Source organism: Pseudopipra pipra, unplaced genomic scaffold, assembly GCF_036250125.1.
Source record: "Pseudopipra pipra isolate bDixPip1 unplaced genomic scaffold, bDixPip1.hap1 HAP1_SCAFFOLD_230, whole genome shotgun sequence".
In the NCBI taxonomy this organism is placed as follows: Eukaryota; Metazoa; Chordata; class Aves; order Passeriformes; family Pipridae; genus Pseudopipra; species Pseudopipra pipra.
In genome coordinates, this window is record NW_026990709.1 from 1 (window position 1) to 15740 (window position 15740).

Genomic DNA, 15740 nt, shown 5'->3' on the forward strand with positions numbered 1-15740 from the left:
TGGTGGGAGGGATCAGTGGGAGGAATTCCCCCCTCTGACCCCTCCCACCCGAGGACCCCACTCCTCCGGAGGGGATCCCCCTGCACCCCTCCCTTGGCCCCTCCTCCTCCCCCTCCCCGAGCCCCCCCTGCCCCCGCCCACCTCCCCGAGCCCCCTCCTCCGGAGGGGACCCTCATCCCCTGCCCCCCCGCCTGCCCCTCGTCCCCCCGAGCCCCCTCCTCCGGAGGGGACCCTCATCCCCTGCCCCCCCCGCCCCCCCCGCCACCCCCTCGTCCCCCCGCCCGCGGAGCCCCCCGTGTGATGTCGGGACGGGCCGGAGCCCCGGCGGTGTCGGGCGGTGCTTGTGAACTGCAGGGGGGACCCGCCGAGCGGGCCCGGCCCCGTGGAAAGGGGGATCCAGGGGGGGCGCCGGCTCCGGCCCTCGCGGCTTTATTAAAGCGGCGCCCCCAAGCCCGCGGCTGCGGGGACACGGCCCGGGGGACAGGGGGACGGACGGGACGGGCGGGGGGGCAAGGACGGAGCGGGGGTGCGGGCAGGTCGGGCTGTGCAGCGGAGCAGCGAGGGGGGAGCAGGGGCAGGCAGGGGGGGCCGGGGGCAGGTGGGGGGGCCGGGCTGTGCAGGAGGGCAGCGACAGCGGCCGGGAGAGGCGGCGTGCGGGGAGCGGGTGGAGGGTGGGGAGGAAGGGAGGGGACGAAAAAAAGGGGGAAAAGCAAAAGAAAGACAAAAACAAAAGCAAAGAAAAAGGGCCGCGGCAGCGAGAGGCTCCCGCGGAGCTGCTGCCTCCCCGCGCACTGCCCGAGCAAACGGCCGCGGGGGCGAGTTCCGGCGCTTAAATACCCCCGCCCCGACCCGCCCCCTGCCCGTCCCCGCCCCGCGCACCTGGACGGGCCCCGCCTCGCACACCTGTGCGGGCCCCGCTCCGCCCCGGCCCCGCCCCGGCCCCGCCCCGGCCGCGCCGTTTAAAGCCGGCAGAGCCGCGCTCGTCCCGAGTTTGTGGAGGAACCTCGGACCGGGATGCTGCGGGAGCGATCGGCGCGTCGGAGGACCGAGGGTGGCGATGGAGCTCGGCAGGGGGACCGGGACAAGGATCGGGGCCAGGACCGGCGCCAGGACCGGGACCGCGACCGGAGGAGCGAGGTTGGTTTGGGGCTGGGATGGGGCTCGGCATCCGGACGGGGACCAGGATCGGTGCCGGGCTTATCCCAGCCCGGCCTCGCCGCCTGTGCCCCGGCAACGCGGGCGAGAAGAGCCGCTCCGGGCCGGGCGCTGGGGCCGAGCGCGGCGGGGCCGCTCGGGCCGGGGCTCTGCCGGGGCCCGGTCGGGGGAGAACGGCGGCGCGTTCGTCGTGTAGACGCGGAGCCGGGGCTGGGACCGGCCGGGGCGCGGGGACACGCCGGGCCGGCCCCGGGACCCCCGAGGAGGGGTGCCGCCCGTACCCCCCGCGGGATCGGAGCTTCCCCGCTCGGGCACCCCCGAGGCCACCGCACCCGCTCCCGGGGCGAACATCGCCCGTCTCCCCCTTAAACGCGGCCCCAGGAGGTTCCTACCCCCAGGGCCCCCCGGGAACGAGGGCTCTGGGGCCCGCCGGGGCTCCGGCCACGGGCCCGCTCCGGCCGCGGGGAGCTGGGGGCCTGCCGGGGAGGGAAGAACGGCGGCAGCCCTTTCCCCGTTCCTCCCGTGCTCCGGGACCCCGAGCAGAGCTGCTCGTTTGTCCCCGTGTCCCTGTGTCTGTCCTCAGGCGGCCCCAGGAGCTGGCACTGACCGTGCCGCGGCTCGGGCACAGGCTGCTCCCAGCTCTGCCTGCGGAACTTCGGCAATTACCGACAGCAGTTCTTTGCCCTGCCATCCAGAAGGTGCGGCTCATCTGACACCAGCCAGGTGAGACCTGAGGCTCTCCTTCCTCTCCCCCGCTTTCTCGGCAACTCGCACCCTCCCGGGGCAAACCCTCTGGTTTTCAAAATCCCGTTGAAACATTTCCTCTTGATTTGCAGACGGGGAAGGCCCTGCCTGGGAGGGAAACGGCTACAGGGGAGGAAACCAAGAAATGCTCCAACCGGATGGTGCTGCGCGAGTCAAAAGAGGGGCAAGACCGCGGGCAAATACAGTCAGGAAATGAGCTTTTATTCAATCTCTGCAGGAGCCCTTCGCAGCCACGGGCCGGAGGGAGCGCGGCCGGCTGGGCTGTGCCCGGCTGGGGACGGGCACCAATTCATCGCTGCCCTGCTCAGGGAGGTTTTCCGGCCCCGTCCGGGCTTCACCCAACGGCTGCAAAGGTGCTCGTGCGGCATCCGAGCTCATTTCCAGGGATAAAGGAGCCAAACGAGTCCGGAGGGATCCCTCGCTCCGAGGCAAAGGCGTTTGGTCGAGTGTCGCCGCCTGGTCCCGCCTGCGGGGGAGCGTCTCCTCCAGGTGAGCCTTCGGAACCCAAAATGCCGGGGGGGCTCAGGTCGGGGCCGCTTTTCGGGCCCGGAGTTGGACGGAGCCCTCGGCGGCTCCCGCTTCCCGCCAGGAACGTTCTCGGGGCTCCCTGGGCAGTCCCAGCTGGGCAGGGAACGCGGGCCGGGAGGAGGCCGGAGCGACAGACAGCGACCCAGCCCTGCTTAGGCTTCCTATTTCCAGGGGATGGAGGAGCTGTGCCCTGGAGCTGTGCCCTACAGCCCCCGTGGGGTGGGCACGGGGAAAGGGCTGCCCGCGGCTCCTCAGCCGGGCGCTGCTCTGAACGGGCCCCCTGAGATGCCTCACCCTGGACACGCCCCAGCGCCAGCCCCAAAGGACCCAAAGAATCCAGCTGGCACTCGGCAGTGTCGGCACGGCGGGGCTGCAGAGCAGCGCGGGCAGCCATTCCCAGGGCCCACCTCCCAGAGCTCCCCCGCGCCCCCCACGTGTGTCCCGCCCGCCCCAAATCCCTGCCCTTCCAGCCGGAGGCCAGCAGCCAGCAGCAGCCTTAAAGCCAGGGCCATGTGCCCTCAGCGGCACTAAATCCCGAGCAAGAGCCCTCGGAGATGCCTGAAAAGAAAAGGGGGTGCTTGGAGAAAATTGGGCTTGGATGCAATTCGCAGTTTTTCGGGGACCCAACCGCACCTGCAGAACCCGTGGACAGCTTGAACAGGTGGGTCAGAGCCGAGGTGCCCTGAAGGCAGGGCTGTGCATCCCTTTCCTCGGGGAAAAGAACTCCCCGGGGCCGCTCCCGAGGCTCCGAAGGGACAGCGGCTTCCCGGCCGGACAGACGTCCTCGCCCGTGCTCAGGGGCTGCCTCGCCCCGGGCCGGGAGCGCGTCCGGCCCCCGCCTTCTCCTGGGCCAACACATCCCCTGGAGCCCGGCCCGGGGCGGAAAACCGGCCCAATTCCAGGGAACTCGCTCAAGTCCCCCCAGGGACACCAGCGGGGCTGGGGGAGGAGGGTTATAAACAGCAAAGTCTGTGGAATATCAACCTGTCCTTGTCCCGATCCCGCTGAGCAAACCTGGAACCGTGGCTGCTTCCTGGCAAACCTGGCGTTAGAGCGGCAGCTCTGCGGGGGAACAGCCGGGCTCCAGGAGGCACTGGGAGGCTGTTCCAGCAGGAATTCGGCATGGAATTGCGGGCTGTAGGGAGAATTCATCCAAACCTGCAAAGCTGAGACCGGCACCCAAACCTGGGCCCCCTGCAGAGAACAATCTTTGTGCTGCCGTGTCGGCCAAAGCCGCTGCCCAACAGTCCCCTCGTTTGACTTTCTAGGTGAATTGTGCACAAGCCAGTCCCCCATTCCCTATCCAGGCTGGGAGTGCTCGTGCCCTTGGCACAGATGGCTCTGGCTGGGCAGGAACTGAGAGCAGGACACGGGGCAGAGTGGATCAGCTGCCCAGGGAACCTCTAGGAGATGAAGCTACGGGATCCTCATTCCAATCAAGGGAACACATTCTGTCTCTGGCAGAAGCCGGGAGCCAAAGCAGATCCCGCCTGGCCAGGCTGGGGGGCAGCAGTTGGATCCACTCTGGGGGAAAGCCCCTGTGCCTGCCAGGAGCTCTGACTCTGTTTGTCCTGCCAGCTCTGACCAGTGTCAGGGCCACTGGGAGGGATTCAGAATCCACAGAAATCCCAAATCCTACTGAGGGACTCAATCAAAGGAAGAAAGTAATTTTTGTCATAAAAAGCTTAAAAAAACTGTTAAAAATTCTAGGACAGCAATCCTGGGATTCTCAGGAAACTTATTAGTGCTCTTGGTTCCATTTCAATGGATCTTTAGTCCGTCAATGAGCAGCTTGGAGAACTTCCCCTGGGATTTGGAGGCTGAGCAGGGTTTGCTTTGGATTGCCTGGCACCTCTGGCCCCAGCTGGTGCAAACACAACTTGGGCCAATGTGGTTAAACACACTTTCCTACAAAAACAGTTGCTGTATCCCCTAGAAACTACCCCAAGTTTGCAGACAAAACCTTCATCTCTGTCCCTCCTCAGTTATCCCAGGTTTTCCTGGCTGGGAGCTGCAAGGAGGCTGTAAATTGAAAGGCAGAAAGAGAAGATCTGTCAGCAAAAGGCACAAAGAAGGGGACAGGTTTCAGAAAACATTTCTGCAATCTAATGAATAACTCTTTCCAGTTTCCCAGGGAGAAGAACAGGAACTCACAGCCACCAAGGCCTGACAGTCCCCTGCAGCCAGAGCTCAGCACACAGCCAGAGAGGCAATTCCAGCATCTAAAAGAAAAAAAGAAGAAAAAAGTGATTTATTTTGTTTTCAAGTTCCTTTAAGTTGTTCCAAGCAAAGCAAGCCTTGCTCTGGTTTCAGTTGGGTGAACAGGGAGCGCTGGGCACAGGGCACGTCATTAATGCCCAGGGGATGGGGCTTTGTGGGGGAGGGAAGAGCAGCTGATGGAGTTGCCCAGTCCAATTCCTGCCCCAGGCCTGACTGGCCCAGGACAAACCCTCTGGCAGGCAGTGGTTTTGTTCCCTCTCATGGTCAGTGCCCAGTGTGTCCCTGTGGGCAGTGCCAGGCTGGGGACAGGCACACGCAGCTGGCAGCACTCTCTGCCCCAAACAGCCTCGGGGGGCAGCGCAGCCCCGGGGATCGAGGGGGGCTGGAGGCGGCCCAGGAAAGGACCCCCCGCTCCCCCCGGGCAGCTCCACAACCCCCCTGCCCTCTCTGCCACGGGGGCCCCGCTGCTCCCCCGGCTGGCACAGAGCCCCCTGCCCATGGCTGGCAAATCAGGGCCAGGGCTCGGCCTCGCTGCAGCCGCCCCACACAGGAGCAACTCAGGGATCAGCCCAACATTTCCCTGCTTGGCCACTGCAGAGACCCTCAGTTCACCTCAACAGGTTCCTTCTCTTCCCAGCAGGTTACCTGAACTTTAACACCCACAACTGTCTGTCTGTCACCACTCATCACATCAGGTTACCTCAGTGTGTTCATTCCCCGCCCTGCAGGGAATGAAGCTCCTTTTTAACCCCCAAACTTTCCCCTTCCAGCCCACTCCTGATTACCTCTTTTTGAACACAAAATTGAGTCATTCTCTCCCTCAGTTTACCTACTTTTTAAATCCCAGAGTCTCCCCTACCTGCACACTCCTGATTACCTCTTTAGGACCTCCAAATATTCATGCTCTGCCCTGCAGATTTGCTCAAGTGGGACCCCCAAAATTTCCCTACCTCTCCACAGCTGATCACCTCATGTATACCTAAATATGTTCATGCTCTACCCTACAGACCACCTCAAGTTTACTCTCAAAACTTCCCCCACCTCCTCACCACTGACTACCTCCTTTTGACCTCCAAATATTCATTCTCCACCCTGGAGGGTTTCTCTAGTTTTACCTGTCCACTGATGACTGCCTTAGTTTATCCCAAAATGTTCATTCTCTCTGCCAGACACTGCCACACATTTTACCCCCAGAACCTTCCCTGGGCCCACTGTGGTGTCCACTCCTGATTGCCTCCTCTGCACCTCTCAGGATTCATTCTGGACCCCGGAGATTACCTCAGAGATTTCTGCCCTGAATCTCCCCACCTGGCCACCACTGATTACCTCAGTTGACCTCCTGATGTCCTTTCTCTCCCCTGGAGATAACCTCCTTAAAAACCCCCCAAGTTTTAACTCAAAATATTCCTTCTGTCCCCTGGACATTACCTCAAGTTTTACCCCTGTAATTTTCCCCATATGTCCACAACTGATTAACCCAGTTTACCTCAGGATGTACATTCTCTGCTCCACATGACCTCAACGTTTACAAACACAAATTTTCCCTCCTTGCCCATCACTGACTGCCTCACTTTACCCCAAGGTATTCATTCTCTCTGCTACAGATTTTACTCCCAAAATTCTCCTTACCTACCCACATGTAATCAGCTCCTCTGTACAAATACATGTTCATTCTCTACCCTGTGGGCTACCCCAAGTTTACCCTAAAACACTTCCCAACTGTCCACCACTGAGTACCTCATTTATCCTTCAAAATATTCATTCTCTGCCCTGGACATTCCCTCAAGTTTTACCCCCAAAGGTTTCCCCTCCTGCCCACCCCTGACTGCCTCAGTGTCCATCAGGAGGTACATCCTCTCTGCTACAGGTGACCTCACACTGGACCCACTGCATTTTCCCGACCTCTCCACATCTCAGCAACTCACTTCTACATCAAGATGTTCATTCTCCACCCAGCACACCACCTCCAGTTTACTCTCAACACTTTCCCCACCTCTCCACCACCCAGGAACTCATTTTCACCTCAGAAGATTCACTCTCTGCCCTGCAGATTCCCACAAGTTTTACCCCCCACATTTTCCCTGCAGGTCTGCAAGGTTTACCCCAGTTTACCCCAGGAGGTGCATTCTCTCTTCTCCACATGACCTCTGATTTTACAAACACAAATTTTCCCTCCCTGCCCACCACTGACTGCCTCACTGGACCTCAAAAGCCTCATTTTCTCCCCTAGGTGACATCCACACTTACCCTCACAGTTTTCCCTGCCTGCAAACTACTTATTACCTCATTTTTACCTCCAAAGATTTGTCCTCTGCCACACAGATGACCTCAAAGTTTCCCCCAAAACCTCCTTACCTGTCCACTACTGTTTGCCCCAGTTTACCCCAGGAGGTGCATTCTCTCTGCTGCACATTACCTCAGGTTTGACAGACAAAGATTTCCCTCCCTGCCCACTACTGACTGCCTCACCTTACCCCAAAAGATTCATTCTCTCTGCGACAGATTGCCCCACATTTTACTCCCAACATCTGCCTTACCTGTCCACGTCTGACCAGCTCCTTTGTACCTACAGAGGGTCATTCTGCACCCCACACACACCTCAGGCTTATCTCAAACCTCTCCCCACCTGTCTGCCACCCAGTGCCTCATCTTTACCTCAACAGGTTCCTTCTCTTCCCAGCAGATCACCTGAACTTTAACACCCACAATTGTCTGTGTCTCTCACCACTCATCACCTCAGGTTACCTCAGTGTGTTCATTCCCTGCCCTGGAGAGAATGAACCTCCTTTTTAACCCCCAAACTTTCCCCTTCCAGCCCACTCCTGATTACCTCTTTTTGAACACAAGAGTCATTCTCTCCCCAGAGTCTTCCCTACTGCACACTCCTGATTGCCTCTTTTGGACCTCCAAATATTCATTCTCTGCCCTGCAGATTTGCTCAAGTTTCACCCTCAGAAATTCCTCTGCCTGTCCCCCTACTGACTGCCTCACTTTGTGGGGGTCAAATCTGTGGCAATGTGCAGCAGAGAGAAGGAATATTTTGGAACAATTTTCCCTACAAGTCCACCACTGAGTACCTCATGTTCATCTCTCAATATTCATTCTCTACCATGCAGATTACCTCAGATATTTCCCCCCCAATTTTCCCCATATGTCCACAACTGATTACCCCAGTTTACCTCAGGATGTACATTCTCTCTGCTCCACGTGACCTCAAATTTTACAAACAGAATTTTTCCCTACCTGCCCAACACTGACTGCCTCACTTCACACCAAGATATTCATTCTCTCTGCTACAGATTGCCCAGATTTTACTCCCAAAATTCTCCTTACCTACCCACATGTAATCAGCTCCTCTGTACAAATACATGTTCATTCTCTACCCTGTGGACTACCCCAAGTTTACCCTAAAACACTCCCCAGCTGTCCACCACTGAGTACCTCATTTATCCTTCAAAATATTCAGTCTCTGCCCTGGACGTTCCCTCAAGTTTTAACCCCAAAGGTTTCCCCCCCTCCTGCCCACCCCTGACTGCCTCAGTGTCCATCAGGAGGTACATCCTCTCTGCTACAGGTGACCTGAAATTTGACAAACACAAATTTTCCCGACCTGCCCACCACTCACTGCCTCACTTTATCTCTAAATGGTCCTTCTGTCCTCTACAGATGAGATCAAGTCTTACCCCCAACATTTCCCTTCCTCTACATCACCAATTATCTCTTCCTGACACCCCAAATTTCCATTCCATCCCTACACATTCCCTGAGTGTTTCCCTCCCAAGCATCCTTCCCTTCTTCCCTGTTTAATAACTCACACTCCAGCCCCAGGGTCTCCACTCCCCCCTCAGTGGGACCCCTCCAAAATGCCACCTCCCTCCCCTCTGCAGCACCTCACCTTTTCCTACACAAACAGTTGCTGGGTCCCCTCAAAATTACTTTTCTGCAATCTAATGAATAACTCTTTCCAGTTTCCCAGGGAGAAGAACAGGAACTCACAGCCACCAAGGCCTGACAGTCCCCTGCAGCCAGAGCTCAGCACACAGCCAGAGAGGCAATTCCAGCATCTAAAAGAAAAAAAAGAAGAAAAAAGTGATTTATTTTGGTTTAAAGTTACATTAAGTTGTTCCAAGCAAAGCAAGCCTTGCTCTGGTTTCAGTTGGGTGAACAGGGAGCGCTGGGCACAGGGCACGTCATTAATGCCCAGGGGATGGGGCTTTGTGGGGGAGGGAAGAGCAGCTGATGGAGTTGCCCAGTCCAATTCCTGCCCCAGGCCTGACTGGCCCAGGACAAACCCTCTGGCAGGCAGTGGTTTTGTTCCCTCTCATGGTCAGTGCCCAGTGTGTCCCTGTGGGCAGTGCCAGGCTGGGGACAGGCACACGCAGCTGGCAGCACTCTCTGCTCCAAAGACACTTCTGGCCTCCTTGGCAAACTGCCTCTGACACTTGGTTTTCTTCAGGAGAAATTAAGGAATTGCTCATGGCAGTTTGGAGATGAAGTTATCCCAAAGGGAAGGAAAGAACAAATATTCCTGTCAGAGCCCTTGGGATCTGCTGGGCTGAATTGGGAAGGGCCCATTATCTGCAGAGCAAATACAGGACAACCCCAAACACAAAGCCCAGCCTGTCCAGTGGGGTGTGAAAGCACCACTGGGACAAACCTCCACTCTCCTGATTCTTTTCAGGGACTGCTCCAATCCAGCTCTGAAGCTGCCAAACCCAAACTGTCCCCAGTGCTCTGGAACAACAGGATCTTCTCAGGGATGATACATTGGAAGCACAGTCCCAGCAAACACTCCCAGACACACAGAGGCACAACTGGAGCTCATGGCTGGGGCTGGGAAGGGCTGCAAGGACACAACTCCCAGGTAGGGGAGCCTCGGCAGCAACAGCAGCAAATTCCCAGCTTGGATGGCAAAGCAGAGAGACAAAGGCTGGCAATGCCCATGGCATTGGTAGCTTTCCCTTCTGCTCCCTGTGGGGCCACAGCCCGGGAGGAAATCTCCAAGGGGGACAGAAGACCTCAGGAGGCAACAAAAGACAGCAGCGTCTGTTGCCCTGGTCCTGTTCCAACTCAGCCTGCGGGCCCAAACCTTCCCCCTCCAGGGAAACACTGACCTTCCCGGTGTCAGGCTGGAACACAGCCCTCATTCTCACCTTCCACACGCTCCCAGGCTCACCCCAAATTCAGGACAAGGGGCCAAAGGCCCCTCGGGCCGGGGCTCTCTCTGTCTCTGTGGGCTCAGGGACTGCAGCCACCAGGGCCCTCCAGCACGGACAGCCTGGACCCAGAGCAGATCCCTGGGCATTAGCAGCATCCTGGGCATCCCTGGAGACAGAAACCATCAGCCTCTGGGATAGCACTTCATTGCCAGCACACACAGCCTGCCAAATTTAGGGGGGCAGCTCTCAGACCACAAAGCCCAGTCTGACCCAGTTCTCTTGGGCACCAACACGGACTCCACAAACCCACCAGAATGAGAATGTTCTGCTGCTTTGACAAACTTCAGCCCAGCTTTGCAAACCTCAGTCCCTGCAGCTCCTGCTCTCCAGAGCCCCGTTCAGGGCTGGCTCCAGTTCCCTGGAGAACCTGCCCCAGCCCCACTCTGGGCCAGCCTGAGCAGAAGCCACTGGGCTGCACAAGGAAGAACCCTCCCCTGGCTGCTGCAGCTGGAGGGAGATCCAGCTCCCAATGGAATCCTGGCAACAGCCTCCCAGAGGGTCTCTCCCCAGCCCTTGGCAGTGGCTCAGAATGGCAGCAGCTCCAGTGCCAGCTGGGTCCCTGCACGAGTCCTTGTCCCAGCCCTGCCACACGGACACACACGGGAGACACCCACGGGCACACAGGCCTTGCTTGCACAATTCCTCACCCACAGCTGAGGGAAAGCCACACAATAGTAAGAAATACCCTGGGCGGAGAGCACTCATCACTCCAGTCCATCAGGACTTGGAGGCAGTTGGGGAGGCAACAGACCCAAATTCTAATCCTACCTCTACATTTCTAACAGGTTCTCTTAGAAAGATCCTGGACAGGAACTCAGACAACAGAACCCAAACACTGCACAAGCAATAGCAGAAGGTTTGCCAGGAAGAACAGAAGTTCCTTGTTTTCCTTAACACTCTGGGACTGTAGGACCCAATCTTTGCAACCAAGGGACACCAGAGATGTGATTAATACTTAAACCTCTCCCCCATGGTTCTGTCTCAGAGAACTGGGCCAGCCCTGAGCTACTCCCAGGTGCCTGCAGTGCTTTGGGGAGGGGCAGGACAATGTCCCACTTCTGCTTGGAAACATTCCAGATGAGGAAAAGCCGCTTCCCTTCTCTCTCTCTGACCCAGAACCAGAACAGTCCTGTGGGACAACACGGACTATGCACGGAAGGCCCGAGTCAGTGGGGGGAAAAAAACCTAAACAAACCAAACCACCTCAAATTTCAAGATAAAAACAGGCTGCTTCCTTAATAGGAACACACCAAACTCATTGAAGCCAGAGAGGAAATTACAAACAAACAAACAAACAAAAGACCCAAAGAGATACTTTGCATTGATCATTCCAAAGGAAATCCTCCACAGATCAGAAGCAAGTACCAATACTTTGTCCTCTATTGAAAATTAATGACTTGAGGGGCTGGACATGTCCAGTGAGGGTTCAGGGCTCTGGTGGGTCCTTTATGGCTGATCCTGACTGGCCCAGGCCAAACCCAACCACCCCCATCCCTGCTCCATCCCAAACCTGGGGGCAACATTCAGACAGTTTGGAAACACTCCCCTTCCCTGCTACTCCGTCCTTCCTTACACATCCAGTGCCCAGGGAGCAAATGCCAACACCAGGAGGAGAGAAACGTGTCCCTCTGACTTACCCCACCCCACGGGCAGCACCAGGAGCCCCCAGCCCGGCCGGCGGGGCTGCAGCCTCTTGCCTTTGGCTGCTCCCAGCCCAGGGCACTTGGCAGAGCTGGGCTGGAGCAGGGCTTTGGCCTGGCCTGGAAGAGAGGAGAACAAGGCAATTAAGGGCACTGGGCAAGTCAAAGGCTCCTGCCCTTCACCCTTCTGTTCAGTTGTTCACTAGAGAGTTTTAGCCATGAAAAATCCAGGGGGGACAACAAATAAAATGAGACGTTTTCCAACACTTTTATTCCTACCTGTTTCAGGCACTAAAAGGAGGCTCAACTTTCTTATTGCATTCCTTGCCCCATTTGAACAGAACCCTTTTCATTCCAAACCTCCCTTGGGAGTCAGTCAATCCTCTGCCATTGGACTTTGGGCAAAGGAAGAGACATCTGGGACGATGGAGCCCAGGGAATGAGGGAGAGAAACCTGACAGGGAAAGGATTCAAGGCACTCCAGAACTCAGAAATGTGTTCATGCCTTGCCAGCCCACCCCCATGCTGTGCCACCCACCTGAGCTGGGCAGGTGAGGCCAAGGCTCCCCTTCCTGCTGCCAGTCACTGTCCCAGCACACGGATCCCCGTGCTGGGCAGCACTTGGAAAAACCTGGGAAAGACAAAAGGGAAATGGCACTGCCTGTCAGAAAACATGTCTGTGAACAAACCTTCTGGACAAATGTAATCCCATCCCTCTGCTCCACTAAACCCAGGGCAGGCAGGTCTCTCCAGCCCAGGGAGAACAGGAAGGAGAACTGCAGGAACTCAGGCAGGCACAGGCAGCTCTGGGCACTGATTCCCTGCAGACCTCTCTGCACTTGGGGCTCTTGGCACTTCATTTATAAAGAATGGGGGGCAGCAGCCCAGGAATGCCCCTCAAAAACACAGAGAGAGAACAGGAACAGGGGTTGTTTGGGAACAGGCTGTGTGTCCAGCAGGGATGGGAACTTGAAACACGGGAGGCTGGAGGAAGGCAGGGGGGGAGCACGGGCCTGCCTTGGATGGATCCTTTTTCCCTTTGCTCAGGGGCCTCAGCTCCACCCTGTCTGAGAGCAGCAGGGAACTGCTGCAGGGGAAGAGTTCATTTAGGCACAAGCCAGTGATGCAGCCACGGGGGCAGGGCAAGAGGGGAGAGGAACTGACACAAAAATGACACAGTCACCACTGAAAGGGACTTTATTGAGCTGCAACACAAACACATTCACAGCAGGCCAGGGCAAGAGGTGCCCACAGGACACCAACACAGCAGCTGGGCTTGAAGGAACACCCTCTTCTCAAGTTATGGAGCCAGGGGCTGACAGTTGGGATCTATCCCAAAGATGCACTCAGGCATCAGGGCCAAGTCCTGCCCAGTCACTGCACACAGTTCAGCCCCAGCAGCAGTGGCATTTTCAGCCTCTCCCTCCAATATTATTTGGGACCCAACAGCTCAAGGCTGTGGAATTTTAGCTCCAAGGGTGGAGGGCACGGAACAGCTGCACACACCTTGGCTGCCTTGGCCCAGCACACACTCACTGCACCTGCAGCCTTTGAACAACTTCTTCTAGTTGATCCCAGAGACAACAACTGCATATTGTTCATAAAACCAGTATAATTACTGTGATCAGTGGATGGATTAAAGTGTTCAAAAACTTTGTAGCAGGTGGTGAGAATCTTGTAAATACGTCCCACCAGTGGGGAGCAGGGACTTGTTCTACCTGATGCCCAAAATCATTAATTGACCCCTATAATTACTGTTTGCATTTGGTGATCAAGTCAAGTCTTATTTCAAAGTTGTAAGGCAATAATTTGCACTTACATCCAAAGAAACCCCTGGTTTACTTACATTGAAGTGTGTTATTTTTCCAGCATGGTATCAGTTGGTGCACTGCAGAAATTCAGGAGACAAAATCCAGTTAATTTTTGCAATCCAGGATGTGAATACAGCCCTCCAGATCAGTTCATTGGTACTCATTAAGTCCTTCTGTGCCTCATTTCTTTGTATTACAATATACACACCATGGCATGTGCACTCAGCCCAGTCATAAGTTACTGCTGTTCCCCTGTGCACAACAATTACATCTTGGGAACCATTAGAGAGCTGCCCAAACTCCCCATCCCATTCTGGAGTGAAGGGTGGGGGGTAAATACAGTGGGCATCCCTTGTGCTCCTAAATTCAGCACTCGGGACACACCTGGCCCAGCTCTTTGCCATTGGTTACCAAACAATTCCATGTCTCCACTGCCTACAAATCCAATACCAGCTCCTGTTCCTCCCAGTCCCGTGTCCCCCCAGCCTCACTGCCGGGGGCAAGATGGGAGCACTGGAATCAGAGTGGGGAAAGGAATTCTATTATCCTGATGATGTTGGGCTGCAGGACACAGGCAGCAGGTACCCAACAGCTGGACCAATATTCGCCTCGGGAGGATGATGCCAAACTGTGCCATCCCCTGCCCCAGCTGATCCCTTTGCTCTTTTGGCAGCACTTCCCAGAACAGCCCAGCAGGCAGAGCCCAGGGGACGGCCCTGCTGCTGTGACACTGGGGCTGGGACTGGCACCGCTCACACAGGGGGACAACGATGCCAGGGAGACCCCCCGGACCCAGCACCGTAAGGGAAACTACAGCACTGCATGGCAACAGTGCTCCCAGCCCCTGGAATCACATCCATCCAATCCCACTGAGGGCACCAACAGCCGCCCGCACAATGAGCCCGACAGACCCTGGCCCTGCCAGAGAGTCCCCCCGGGCACAAAGGGACACTGACCCCTGGGCAAGGGCCACTTGCTTCCCACGTCACCTTGTCCTGGGGTCCTGGTTTGGAGCTGCTTTTCCATCTCCATCCAAATCAAACCAAGGCACCCGACCCAGGCACCTTTTCCAGGGAACTGCCCGGGCCAACAGCATCGCCCAGAGGGACCACAAGGGCTGTGAGGATGGCCAGGATCCACAGGTTCTGTAAGATATCAAGCTAAAACATGGCAATATCATTCCCTCCACTAACATTCATTCACAGGAACATATTCCCATTTTCCTTGTCTGCATTTAATCACTAATTCTGTGATGGTGTCACTTGGGAGCCAAGTAGGCCAAACCACTGCCAACTGACCCCAAATCCCTACAAACCTGACACTGCCCTAGTTCTTCCTGTTTCATTCCCACAGGTACAGTGTCTCACTCAGCACATGGACTACTTTTGCCTCCCCCGTCGTGACTCTGGCACAGGTTAAAAGCTCCTGCTTTCCAAAAGTGCTTCCCACTGACAGATGTGGCTGACCCAGCAGTGAGCCATGCATGCTCCCTCTCTGCTCCCAGCACTTGCTCTGGGGCTTTTCCCCATTTCCCAGTGATTTGTGCTCACTGTCCAGGGGATCTACACTTGTTGCTTCAACCACAGGGCCGGGGGCAACTCCCTCCCGAGGCCTCGCTCCTGCCCCGACCCCTGCTCTGGCTCTGGCTTGGATCCACCATCTCCATTCCATGGGGCTGCCTTCCTGAGCAGGGCCTGGCCTGGGCATCCTGGAGCAGCTTTTTACCCAAGGCCCTATGGGGATTTCAGGCCCTCTTATCATTTGTTAAGTTCCCTCTAAAGCCCAAGAACATACTCAGAGCCGCTTCTCCAACAGGGTCTATCTTGGGCTGGCTTCCAGTAACTTCCTATTCCCAAGTCCTAAGGGCACTTCCTTCCTACCTGTAACAGTTCATTAGGATACATACCCGGAACAAAGACAAGTGCCACAAGCATTCAAACACACAAAATATCTTTATTGCAGTGAGAACAATAATAATAATGAACTTAGCAAAGAGAATCAAAAGTTAAAAAAGGATACAAATGAACTGCCTTATTGTGTGGCATTAAAACAAATACTAAGAACAGCATTCAATACAGTACAATATTAACTAGTAAAAAGGGAGTTAAAGGGATACCAAAAAGGATCTTAACACAATATTATGGATAACTATTAACACAAAATTTGGTTAGTAAAAGGGGAAATTAAAGGGAAAATATTATGAATACTAAATAAAGGGTATTAAAGGAACACTAAAGGATATTTAAAGCCTTTTTTCCCCAATTGCTTCCTATCACTAACCTGTGCCCACCCCCCCAGCCAGGCAGGGCTGTCAGGATCTGCAGCAGCTGGTCGGTGCCCATCCCTTAGCGGGCGTCCCCGCGGAGCAACACAGGCTCGGTGGCAGGATGAGGATCGCTCAG

The 15740-nt window shown here is 56.2% G+C and overlaps 2 long non-coding RNA genes across 3 annotated transcripts; one reads left to right on the forward strand and one right to left on the reverse strand.

Annotated features, from left to right (window-relative positions):
- Positions 1-1589: 1589 nt before the first annotated feature.
- LOC135408203 (uncharacterized) lies at positions 1590-4698 on the forward strand. 2 transcript variants are annotated; one of them, XR_010427364.1, is made up of 4 exons: positions 1592-1878; positions 1992-2409; positions 2620-3585; positions 3717-4698. It is a non-coding gene; the product is annotated as an uncharacterized LOC135408203 (long non-coding RNA). The 2 variants fall into 2 exon arrangements; XR_010427365.1 differs by lacking the exon at positions 2620-3585 and having other exon boundaries at positions 1590-1878.
- A 6668-nt stretch (positions 4699-11366) lies between these two features.
- On the reverse strand, positions 11367-13564 carry LOC135408205 (uncharacterized). Its single transcript, XR_010427367.1, has 3 exons — positions 13374-13564; positions 12066-12158; positions 11367-11647 (listed from the first exon to the last, which is right to left on the reverse strand). It is a non-coding gene; the product is annotated as an uncharacterized LOC135408205 (long non-coding RNA).
- Positions 13565-15740: the final 2176 nt, after the last annotated feature.